This window comes from Hipposideros armiger, unplaced genomic scaffold, assembly GCF_001890085.2.
Source record: "Hipposideros armiger isolate ML-2016 unplaced genomic scaffold, ASM189008v1 scaffold_117, whole genome shotgun sequence".
NCBI classification, from domain to species: Eukaryota; Metazoa; Chordata; class Mammalia; order Chiroptera; family Hipposideridae; genus Hipposideros; species Hipposideros armiger.
In genome coordinates, this window is record NW_017731467.1 from 1,802,909 (window position 1) to 1,813,787 (window position 10,879).

The 10,879-nt window shown below is 41.4% G+C and overlaps 1 pseudogene; it reads left to right on the plus strand.

The window, feature by feature from the left end:
* The first annotated feature begins 969 nt into the window (after positions 1 to 969).
* On the plus strand, positions 970 to 1,511 carry LOC109385504 (60S ribosomal protein L17 pseudogene; annotated as a pseudogene).
* Positions 1,512 to 10,879: the final 9,368 nt, after the last annotated feature.

A 10,879-nucleotide genomic window follows, 5' to 3' on the forward strand; every position in this document is an offset into this window, starting at 1 on the left:
CAAGAAGCTCTAAAACATGCTTGTATGTTTCACAGGTCTGTCCCACTTTATTCCACCCTATGGTTCTGATTTTATTGTCCAGTGCCATACACTCTAAGCTGCAAGAGGTCAAAGTTCTTTTCTACCTCTTCGCTATTGGATCCTCAATGCCTAGAAAAGTGTCAGGCACATGATAGATAATAGATTAATCTCTTGGGTAATGGACTGAATGCATGACTAAATGAACAAGTGACTAAATGAATGAGTGAATGCTTTAGAAACAGCTATCATGGTGATCTATCCACAAAGTTCAAAATTTAGATTTTATATGAGAATAAGAAAGAAGTAGGGAAAGTACATGAATGGTAATCTAAATTTCTATATTATTCTAAGGGACTGTCTCTAAATTAATATTACCATTCAGTAATGATACATTAATTGAATTTATTAATTAGGTTATATTCTCTAATTATCATTGCAGTAATTCCTGTAGATAGGGAATTTGTTTCTTCAGTGTTTATGAATTGCCATGTAATATTTTGCTCATAACTAATCTGTTAATATATTTTCTCATGGGCAGAATAAGTTGGACCCTTTTCTTAAACCATATACAAAAATTAACTCAAAACAAGTAAATACCTACATAGACCTAAAATTACAAAGCCCTTAGAAGAAAATATAGAGGGAAATCTTCATGACATTGGACTTGGCAGTGATTTCTTGGATATGATAAAAAAAAAGCACAGGCAACAAAAACAAAAATAGACAAATGGAACTACATCAAACTTAAAAATTTTGTGCATCAAAGAACACAGTTAACAGATTGAACTATGAAGTGGGAGAAAATATTTGCGAATCATATATCTGATAAGGTGTTAATATCCAGAATACATAAAGAATTCATACAACTCAACAACAAAAGATCAAATAACACAATTTAAAAATGGCAATATGGCTCTTCCCCTAAGCAGCCTGAGGTGACCTTTAAAAATGGTTAGCTATTCACTTGACCCAGAGAGAACCCCACAAAATCATGTAAATCAAGAGGTTCAAATCTACATGCTAACTTTAAGAACGCTCATGAAACTGCTCAGGCCTTCAAGGGTATTCATATCCGAAAAGCCACCAAGTGTCTAAAGGATGCCACATTACAGAAGCAATGTGTGTCAATCAATCGTTACAATGGTGGAGTTGGGAGGTGTGCCCAGGCCAAACAGTGGGATTGGATACAGGGTCAGTGGCCCAAAAAGAATGCAGAATGTTTACTGCACAGGCTTAAAAATGCAGACAGTAATGCTGAACTTAAGGGTTTAGATGTAGACCCTCTGATCACTGAGCACAGCCAGGTGAACAAAGCTCCCAAGATGCAGCACAGAACTTACAGAGCTCACAGGCGGGTTAACCCCTACATGAGCCCTCCCTGCCACATTGAGACGATCCTAACTGCAAAAGAGCAGATTGTTCCTGAACCAGAAGAGGAGGTTTCGCAGAAGAAAAAGATCCCCCAGAAGAAAATGAAGAAACAAAAACTTATGGCCCCAGGGCCGACTGAGTGGCTCAGTTGGTTAAGAGTGAGAGCTCTGAGCAACAGGGTCGCCAGTTCGATTCCCACATGGGCCAGTGAGCTGTGCCCAAGCTGAGCTGCTGCTGAGCTGCCAACAGATAGCAGGATGGCTCAGCTAGTGAGAACACGTGCTCCTAACAACAAGGTTGCCAGTTCGACTCCTGCATGGGTTGGTGGGCTAAGCCCACCCACAAATAAGATTGAACATGCACCTTGAGCTGAACAGCCACGAGCTGCTGCCGAACAGCCGGATGGTGACTGGACTTGGAGCTGAGCTAGCTGCGCCCTCCACAACTAAGATTGAAGGACTACAACTTGGCTGTTCCCCTTCCCCAATTCTCCAACACTGTTCCCTTTCCCCAATTCCCCCAATAAAATCTTTTTTAAAAAACTTAAGGCCCCAGAGTAAATTCAGCATCAAATAAATGCTAATTGAAGTAAAAAGAAAAAATGGCAATGTGATTCCACTTATATGAGGTACTTACAGTAGTCAAAGTCATAGAGGCAAAAAATAGAATGATGGTTGTCAGGGATTGGGGAGATGAGGGGATGGGGAGTTATTATTTAATTGGTTTAGAGTTTCAGTTTTGCAAGATTAAAAGAGTTCTGAAGATAGAAGGCAGTGATGGTTACACAACAATAGGAATGTACTTAATACCACTAAAGCGTACACTTTAAAATGGGTAAGACAGTAATTTTTGTGTTATGTATATTTTATCAAAATAAAAAAAAACTGGGGAAAAATTATGCAAAAGTCTGGAATACATATTTCTCCACAGAAGTTATACAGATGACCAATAAGCTCATGAAAATATTAAAAAGATGCTCAGTTTATGAAGTAGCATTAAAAAAGTTTTTAGAGGATTTTGATTGGGATCTCACTGGTTGAATTGATTAACTTGAGGAAAACTGATACCTTTACAATATTGACTGGCTCCATCCACAAACATGGTATAGAGCTCTTTTTCTGCAGATATTCTTTCATGGTCTTCAATAAACTTTTATAGTTTTTTCTGTAAAGTCTTGCACACTTGTTGTTAGACTTACTTCTAGGCACTTTAGAGTTTTTGCTATTATGAATTAGATCTTTATTATATTTTTTATTGACTATTGCTGGTACATACTGTTTTTTATATGTTTAACTTCTTTTCTGGCTAACTCAGTATATTTTCTCACCAGTTCTAGTAGTTTGTTCATTGATTATCTTGTGCTTTCCAGATGGAAGATAAATTCAAAGTTCTCACAAGACTGCCATCAAGGTGTCAGCCAGGCTGCATTCTCATCTGGAGAGTCAAGTGAAGAAGAATGCTTCTCAGCTCACTCAGGTTGGCAGAATTCATTTCTTTCTGGATGTGGGACTGAGGGGGGAGCTTTTCGTTGGCTGTCCGGTCAAGGACCCTCCATCTCTACCTCCTGCCTATAGTCCTGTAGGCTGTCCACAGGTCCTGGCCAAGTGGGCTTTTCTAACATGGTTACTCACTCCATCAAGCCAGCAGCAGGAATGTCTAAAGAGAGTCTGCTGGTAAGACAGAGTCATATATAATGTCACATAGTTATGGGAGTGATTGCTATCCATTAACTTTTGCCATATTCTATTAGAATTATAGGTCCTGCGCACAATCAAGGGGAGGGAATTACACAAAGGCATGAACACCAAATGTCAGGGATATTATAAAGAGAAGCACCTTAGACTCTCTCTGTCATAGCCTGTATACAATATCAAATTATTAGAGTATGTTAAGATTCCCTATTTAGGCTACTATTTAGATGCTATTTTGTAAATAGTATATTATGTGTATTTAAATATAATGCATAGTTAAGTTTGAAATTCTACATTCAATTATCAGATCATGGGTGTTCAAATCCTCTCTGTCCTTACTTATCTTGTTTGCTTGATCCATGAGTTTCTGAGAGGTTTTATAAAGGTGCCTAATTATTACTGTGGGTTTACCGATAGCTTATTATTACTGATAGCTTGAAATCGGCCTTGGTGGGAATATTTATGCCATGGAAATTGGCAACTGCTACAGGGACTTTATTTTTCTCTTTTTTGAGAAAAACTGTTTATGAGCACACCATTTACTTACTTACGGAAATGATTATTACAACTGTTTTTGTTGCTGTGCCCTCCTTGGTGTTGCCTAACGTACAGCTCAATTGTAGCATTGATCACGTTGTAGCACTGTTATATAACAAGCCATGAACTCCTTGAGACTGTGTCATGCATGGATGTGTCTCCCCTACACCCTACTTCCCCTAGTACCTAACACATTTGACTGGCATTTAGTTGATATTTAATTCTGTATTTTTTGAATGAGTGGCAAAAATGTTTGTTTATTTGTTTTGATGAGTTGGAGACAAGAATAAGGAGAGGAGACATGAGGAAAGGGGTTAGGAAAGGTGTAACACATATGAAACATGTTTTGAGAAGAGCACCCTGAATGGCTGTCCTTAATGGGGAGTTTTCTATGAGACAGGCATCATTCTAGGTGCTGTATAGATATTATCTTACATACTCTCCCTGATGACTTATGAGGTAGTTGTTATTATCATTTCACAAAAAGACATCCAGAGTTAAGTAATGTGCCCTCCATCACACAGGCTGAGGTTCAAATCCAATGAATGCCTCTATCGCTTTGCCATATCCCTGACTGGGCAGTAGCAAACCACATTATCTATGGGCTTATAGATTTTTAAAACTCGAGTGAAACGAGTCCATTTAAATTAAGACAGAGGGATGAGGATTGTAGCAAACTCAAGAGCCCAGTCCCTAGTTGAAGGGAGTATCTTTATGACATGAGGAAATGTGGCCTATTGAGGGCAGAACTTTGGATTTCTTTCCTGAGATGCTGAGAATCTAGACTTCCACTTCCTGAATTTCAAATGTTAGTAACTAGTTCTAATTAAAATTTTAAAAGATTCTTGCAATAAAACATCTGTAAACAGGCTATCATTTTCAAACTTCCATATACTGCCTCCTCCCAGATAAGCTTTGAGCAGCCAGGGGGCAGCACGAGGGCGTGCAGTGCCATTGGAGGACAAAATGGATAAACTGAAAGGCAAGCCTAGTCCACTTAACAGTTTGGGCCGGAGCGCAGGCGCTGGGAGCAGAGCAGGCCAGCCGTCACGTGACAGAGCAAGGGCCCACAGAGGCTGGAAGAGGATGAGGTGAGGCCCCTCCTTCGGTGCATGTTAGTCTTCTCCAGGCGTCCCTGGGGAGGGCGCATTCCTCATGGTCAAGCAGCAGCGCTGTTGATTTAAAAGATTCTTAGAATATTCTGCTCAACACCCCAGTAGGTTTTTCTTGCCTTGGAAACAATATATCTAGACCATACCTTAGACTGTGGGACCTCCATAAAAGTGGCTTTCCTGGGGCCTGGCAGAGTTTCCTGGAGCCTAGCAGCCCCTTTCCCCATTGATTCCTTTTTTCCTTCCCAGGGAAGAGTACCGGTCACACCACCAAGTCACAGGCTAATGCTCCATTCTTTTTCATAAATTTTAGCTTCTGCAGAAAATTGGAAGGCTGACTATTGTCATACAATGAATCTGCAATTTCTTTTTCAATGAAGTCTTAAAATAGTTGCAAAATGACTTGCAATTACCTCTTGAAAATATAAGTAGCCAACCCATAAGCCCGTCCTTTCTGGAATGCAGCTGGCTCTCTGAGATTAGTTAGGAAATTTGGGTTAAGGACCGCATGAGAGATGATGAGGACTGCAGAGAGAAGGTTCCGGCAGGTCCAAGGATGAGAGCAGAGCCACCGAATTCAGAGATTGGACTGTGAGTTGTGAAAGGAAAGGTTGTGATCAACTGTTTCTCTCAGTGGGGGACCAGTTACCAAAGCCCACCTGCATAGGCTGCTGGCATGTGTGTTGGAAAAAGCTTCTCTGCCATTTCTGATATCTTCTCCTCCCACCCCACCCAAAGCCCAACTGAGAATCCCTATGGTAAAAGAGATGAAAATGTTATCCTGGGATAGCAGGGCTATGGATTGGCCAAGATGGATTCAAACTGGCAAGTGAAAAGGCTCCTAGGGAAATGTCCTTACTGTTTACTACAACTTCACTGATTTGGCTGCATCCTAATAGTCCCTAGGGAGATGACAGCTAGATACAGTGCTTTCAAAGCAATGCTCCTATTGTTCCCCTACAGCACAAGGCTCCTCAGAGATCATGCCCTAGGGCTGTAACCCTAATTTCTTTTTAACATTCACAACCAACCCAATAGTGTTCACAGATAAAGACCCCAAAGATATTGTGCTACTTTCTCAGTGAAAAACAAGAATTGAGGCTATGCTAAGTTCCGCTGCAGAACAGAGCACAGAATAATACATTCCATTATGCATTTATCCTCTCTGCTGTGGGCATGTCACATAGGAATGGTCCCAACATGGACATGCTCTCCTCCTCCATTAGCTCCTCCCATGCCCTCTGCATCCCACCTTCCTGCTCCAGTGCGTTCCAGACAACGATCGCCGAGGCTCTGTCCCCACTGCCTCTGTGCACACCCTGACTCCTCTGGCTGGAGCAGCACCAGCGCTGTCATTGATGACTCTTTTTGTGGATTCCCCTACTCTTGGCCTCAGCCACATTCTCATTCGATCTTCCCACTAGTCTTATGAGGCAAAGGCTGCCCTCACTTTACAAATGAGAAATCGAGGCTGAGAAGTTAAGAGAGTCATTTATCCAGAATTACAATTTGTCCAGAACTCAAATCCAAGTCAAGTAAGACCCCAAAGCACCCCTCTTTCCATCAACTTGCACTGGATTATCCACACGCCCAGCCCCTTCCGGTCTTTTACTCACTTCGGCTCACTCAGCAAACACATTCTCTTTTCAACATTCGGTCACACTTTCTTTGACCCCTTCCTCTTGGCTTCCTCTTGCTCAGTTTCCTGATAAAAGTCCTCTCATTTTTTTCATTCATTCTTGCTTGACTTATTCTATATTTAAAGAAGTAGTGCTAGGCAGGTACCTATCAAAGAAAACAAAAGTTGTGCCTTTACAAGTAAAAATAGACATCATAAACAGCAGCAATAGTCAAAGATTGAGAGATACCCAAAATTCTTCCAGAATTTCTACAGGAACGTACGTCCACTTTCTCCTCCTTCTCAGATGAAATAGTCTTCCCTTAACCATCAGCAGTAAGTCGTATTATTTTTAATTTGGTTCAGTTTTTTCCTCCAAAATTGTGATATTTCAGGTTGAGGAGACCTTTGCAGGCTGACCTCAAACCCAGCCACCAAACATGCCATAATAATTCAGGGGGGAAAAAAATTCAAAACCCTATTTTAGTTGGTGATAGTGTGGATAGTTTGTGGAAATGTATATTTATAATGTGTCTCGTGAAAGTTTGTTTAAGTCAGTACAGCAACCTCCCTTTTCCCATAATCTTATACACCAAAGAGTCATCACTTATTTTTTTCGACAAGGGTAATTATCTAAATGGGATAATTCTCTAAAAGGGATAATTTATCCTCTTAACCCTTTCAGTTGTCCGCCTACTTGATCAATGGCTGCACCTTTCATGCTCCTTCCCTTAGTTTCCTGCTCTTCCGCATTATTTCAGCCCTGCTCTGTCACTGATGAGCTTGCCCACACAGCGAGGGGGGAGGGGCAGAGTGCACATGATATTATAAATAACTGAGAGAGGAGATGAGATCCAGGATTTTATCTCTTACACCCTGACTCTTATTCCTCACTTTGGTGTCAGGAAGACACGCTTTGGGGTCCTTAGAAACTACATTTTGTCAGAAATATATTTTTATAAAGGTCTCGTTTATTTATGAATTCCACCTCTACTTTTGGGGTACCTTTTGTAGTACCCCAAAATGGTACTTGCTCAAAAATGGAGTTCTGGCCTAGGATGTATGAGAACTGGATCCAATTCTGTTTAAGGACCATTTGTGTGATCTCAGGCAATAAAATAATTTTATAATCCTCTCTATGAACAAAACACAGTTGTTTTCCTCAAAAGGAAAACCTGGCACCATGGACTTGAATTTCAGCCTCTGCCCTCATAAAGCTGCTTACACTTTCTGTGGGGAGATTAGATACATGCATAAAAAGCAGAGAATGAGTCAATACAAACTATAATCAAACTCTAAAAATTGTCATGTATCTGAAAATGCTATTGAACATCAGAAAATGCATGTCCCTGTAGGCTCACATACTTGGCAATGACTTAATGGAGGAGAAGAGATTTAAGGTCAGTCTAAAAGCACGGGTAGGTGTATTAGTCTGCTAGGGCTGCCGTAACAAAACGCCAGGGATTTATGTCTCATAGACCTGGAAGCTAGAAGGCCAAGATTAAAGTGCTAGCCAGTTCAGTTCCTAGTGAGGACTCTCTTTCCATCTGGTAGGTGGCCACCTTCTCATTGTGTGCTCACACGGCCTCTCCTCAGTGTGTGAATGAGGATAGAAAAAGAGAGCAAGTTCGCTGTTGTCTCCTTGTAAGGACTAATCCTAGGAGATCGGGGTCCCATCTTTAAGACCTCATTTAACCTTAATTACTTTCTTAGAGACCCCATCTCCAAATATAGATGACATATGAATCTGGCAGGGGGATACAAATATTTAGCCTATAACAAGAGGGTATGACCAAAAAGTTTGTGGGGGGAAAGTAGTTCGGGGCAAGGACGTCATGAGAGAAAATGAGGAGGCAAAAAAAGCACGTGTGTGTGAGGTCATTAATTATTTCTGAACAAGTACTTATTGAGCACCTGCTGTGGACCAGGCACTGTTCAAGGCACATGGGCTGTCCTTATGGAGTTATTTCTAGCAGGCGAAGACACACATAAGCATAACAAGTCAATTATTTAATAAATGTTATTGGATGTGTAAAAGTGATGAGTATTATGGAAATAAGAAGAAAGTAGAACCCGAAATGGGGGTCAGAGGTAGAAATGGCGAGGTGGAGATGTTGAGAAGTTTAATTAGGGTAGTCAACATGGGCCTCTTTGAAAAGAAGGGAACTGAGCAAAGGCTTGAGGGAGTTGGTGAAGTGGATGCATTGTAAAAAGCATTCCAGACAGAGGGAAGAGAAAGCAAAGGCCTGAGAGGCAGAAAATTCTTGACATTCAATAAAGAATGAAGATGTCGTGTGGCCAGAAGGGAGTGAGAGAGGGCGGAGCCGTAGGAAAATTCATAGTGGACCTCAAAGGGCTTTGGAGGTTGCTCTGAACTGAGGGTTTGAACCAAGGCGTGACAAGATCTGACTTTTTAGAGGCTCACCCTAGCTGATGTGTGTAGGGTTAGAGCTAGGAGGCCAGTAGGTGTTTCTTGTGATAAGCCAGACAAGACATGATGGTGGTTCAGACCCAGGTGGGAGCAGTGGTCTGACTGTGGGTCTGTGCTGACAGCAGAGCCAGGAGGATTCACTGACAGGCTTTGAAAGAAGGGGAGGCATGAAGAATGATTTTGAAGATTATGTCCGTATGTTACACCAGAGCATTTCACTATAGTTAGAGCGCTTCTACCTTCTTTCCCCACTCCTCCTCTGTTACTTTATGGTGACATATGTGGGACTCAGAGCATCTCACTTCATTATCCAGAGTCTCCGGATTAAAGGGTTTAGAACCAAAACTGTTTCTCTTTGTAATAGATAGTACAATTTCATTTTATATTGGCTTACTGCAATCTATATTATTATATAAGGGCATTCCTTGATCACTCTTTGAAAAACTGCAACCCAACTCTCCCTAGTTCCCTTTCTTAGTTTATTTTTCTCTCAATCAATTGCCAACATCTAACGTGCTGTATATTTTATCTATATATCTTGTTTATTGTCTGTCTCCCTCCACTAGAATATAAGCAGCAATTTTTCTCATTTTGTTCATTGCTAGATCTCTACTGCCTAGAAGAGTGCCTGGTATGTGAAGGGTATTTACAAATACGTATTAAATGAAAGCATGCATGTATGAGTGTGTAGAAGAAAGGAGAAAAGGAGGGAGGGAGGAAGGGAGGAAGGAAGGGAAGGGTAAAGGAAAAGGAAAAAACTGCATTAGGAGCACACATTTCACAGTTCCCTTTGCTAAGGGACAAAGGCAATTCAAACTCTCTAGCTTTTTAGGCCTCATATATCCACACAGATACACAGAAACAAAATAATAGAATGAAAATTACAAAGTAATAAAAATAAATTAAATGAAAGAATTGTTAGTTTTAAAAACTAAATTCAACTTTTATGTATTCATTTCCCACAAATGATATTGAGTCTGGGCACGTTTTTCTTTACCCAAAAAGATTTGAAATCCTGCCAGTTTCCACTGGGTGGGAGATGAAAGCTATAGTAAGAGTTAGAGAAGCTATGATATAGATTTTTTTTAATGAACATTGAGCAAATAAATCAAGTGACACCATTCTTCCAAATAATGCTGAACTGTATCAGCAGCATTGAGTGGCTCAGAATTCTGAAGCCATTCACAGAAGAAAATGTAATATGTGCTTATGTACGAACCGAAGAACTGAAATTCCAGGGCACAAGGTCATGACTCAGAAAGCTGGCCTTTCCAACCCCCAACCCCCCACCCCCATTAATCAAAATGCAGTATAACCAGCAGGCATGGGACTCATTTCCTGCTACTGAATCAGTAACACTGTCTGCTGCAATTCTTCCTAGATTTGGAAAGAATTCTTCCTAGAATTGTATGAAGACCTACGCTTGGAAACACTAAGAGAGTATTTTCAGTTAGACCACATGTAATGCATGTATTTCAGTTTGCAGCTCACAAAGCATGTTTTATGCATCTTACCCATCTAGTGGGCTAGGTGGAGCTCCCTTCCCCAGGTAAGAGGCAAATTACTTAAACTCTTGAGTCTTTCCGTGATCCCTGTGCTGGGTATCTTCTTTGCCTCTCCAGACCATTCTCCTTCCCTCACCCACCCCCTTCTCTGCCCTCTGTGTCTGGGAAGCCACTGGCCTGTAGCAAGAACCCCTTGGGCTTCTGGCTTCTTACTAAGCTCTGCCAACGGGAGACACTGGTAGGAGAGGGGAGGGTGATGGCTACCCCCTTCCTACCAGGTCACAGCGAATGAGCTGTATCCCTCTAGGTAAGCCACAGTTCCCTTCTGGTGGCCCCTCTGGGTTCCAGACTGCCCCCTGCCCCTTTAGGCCTAGAGATGACATCATGTCAGTTGCCCCAACTACTGCACCATTTGTTGGGTTCCTTGAACTCGGCCTGTACCTGGTCCAGTTATTAAACTCCCCTCATATCACCTGGTTTAGTGTGTCCTCTGTTTCCTGCTAGAACCCAGTTATACACACACACTTAATAAGCCAGAGGAAGAGCAGGATTTGCACCCAGATCTGTTAACTCCCCAAGTCCAGGCCTCTTCC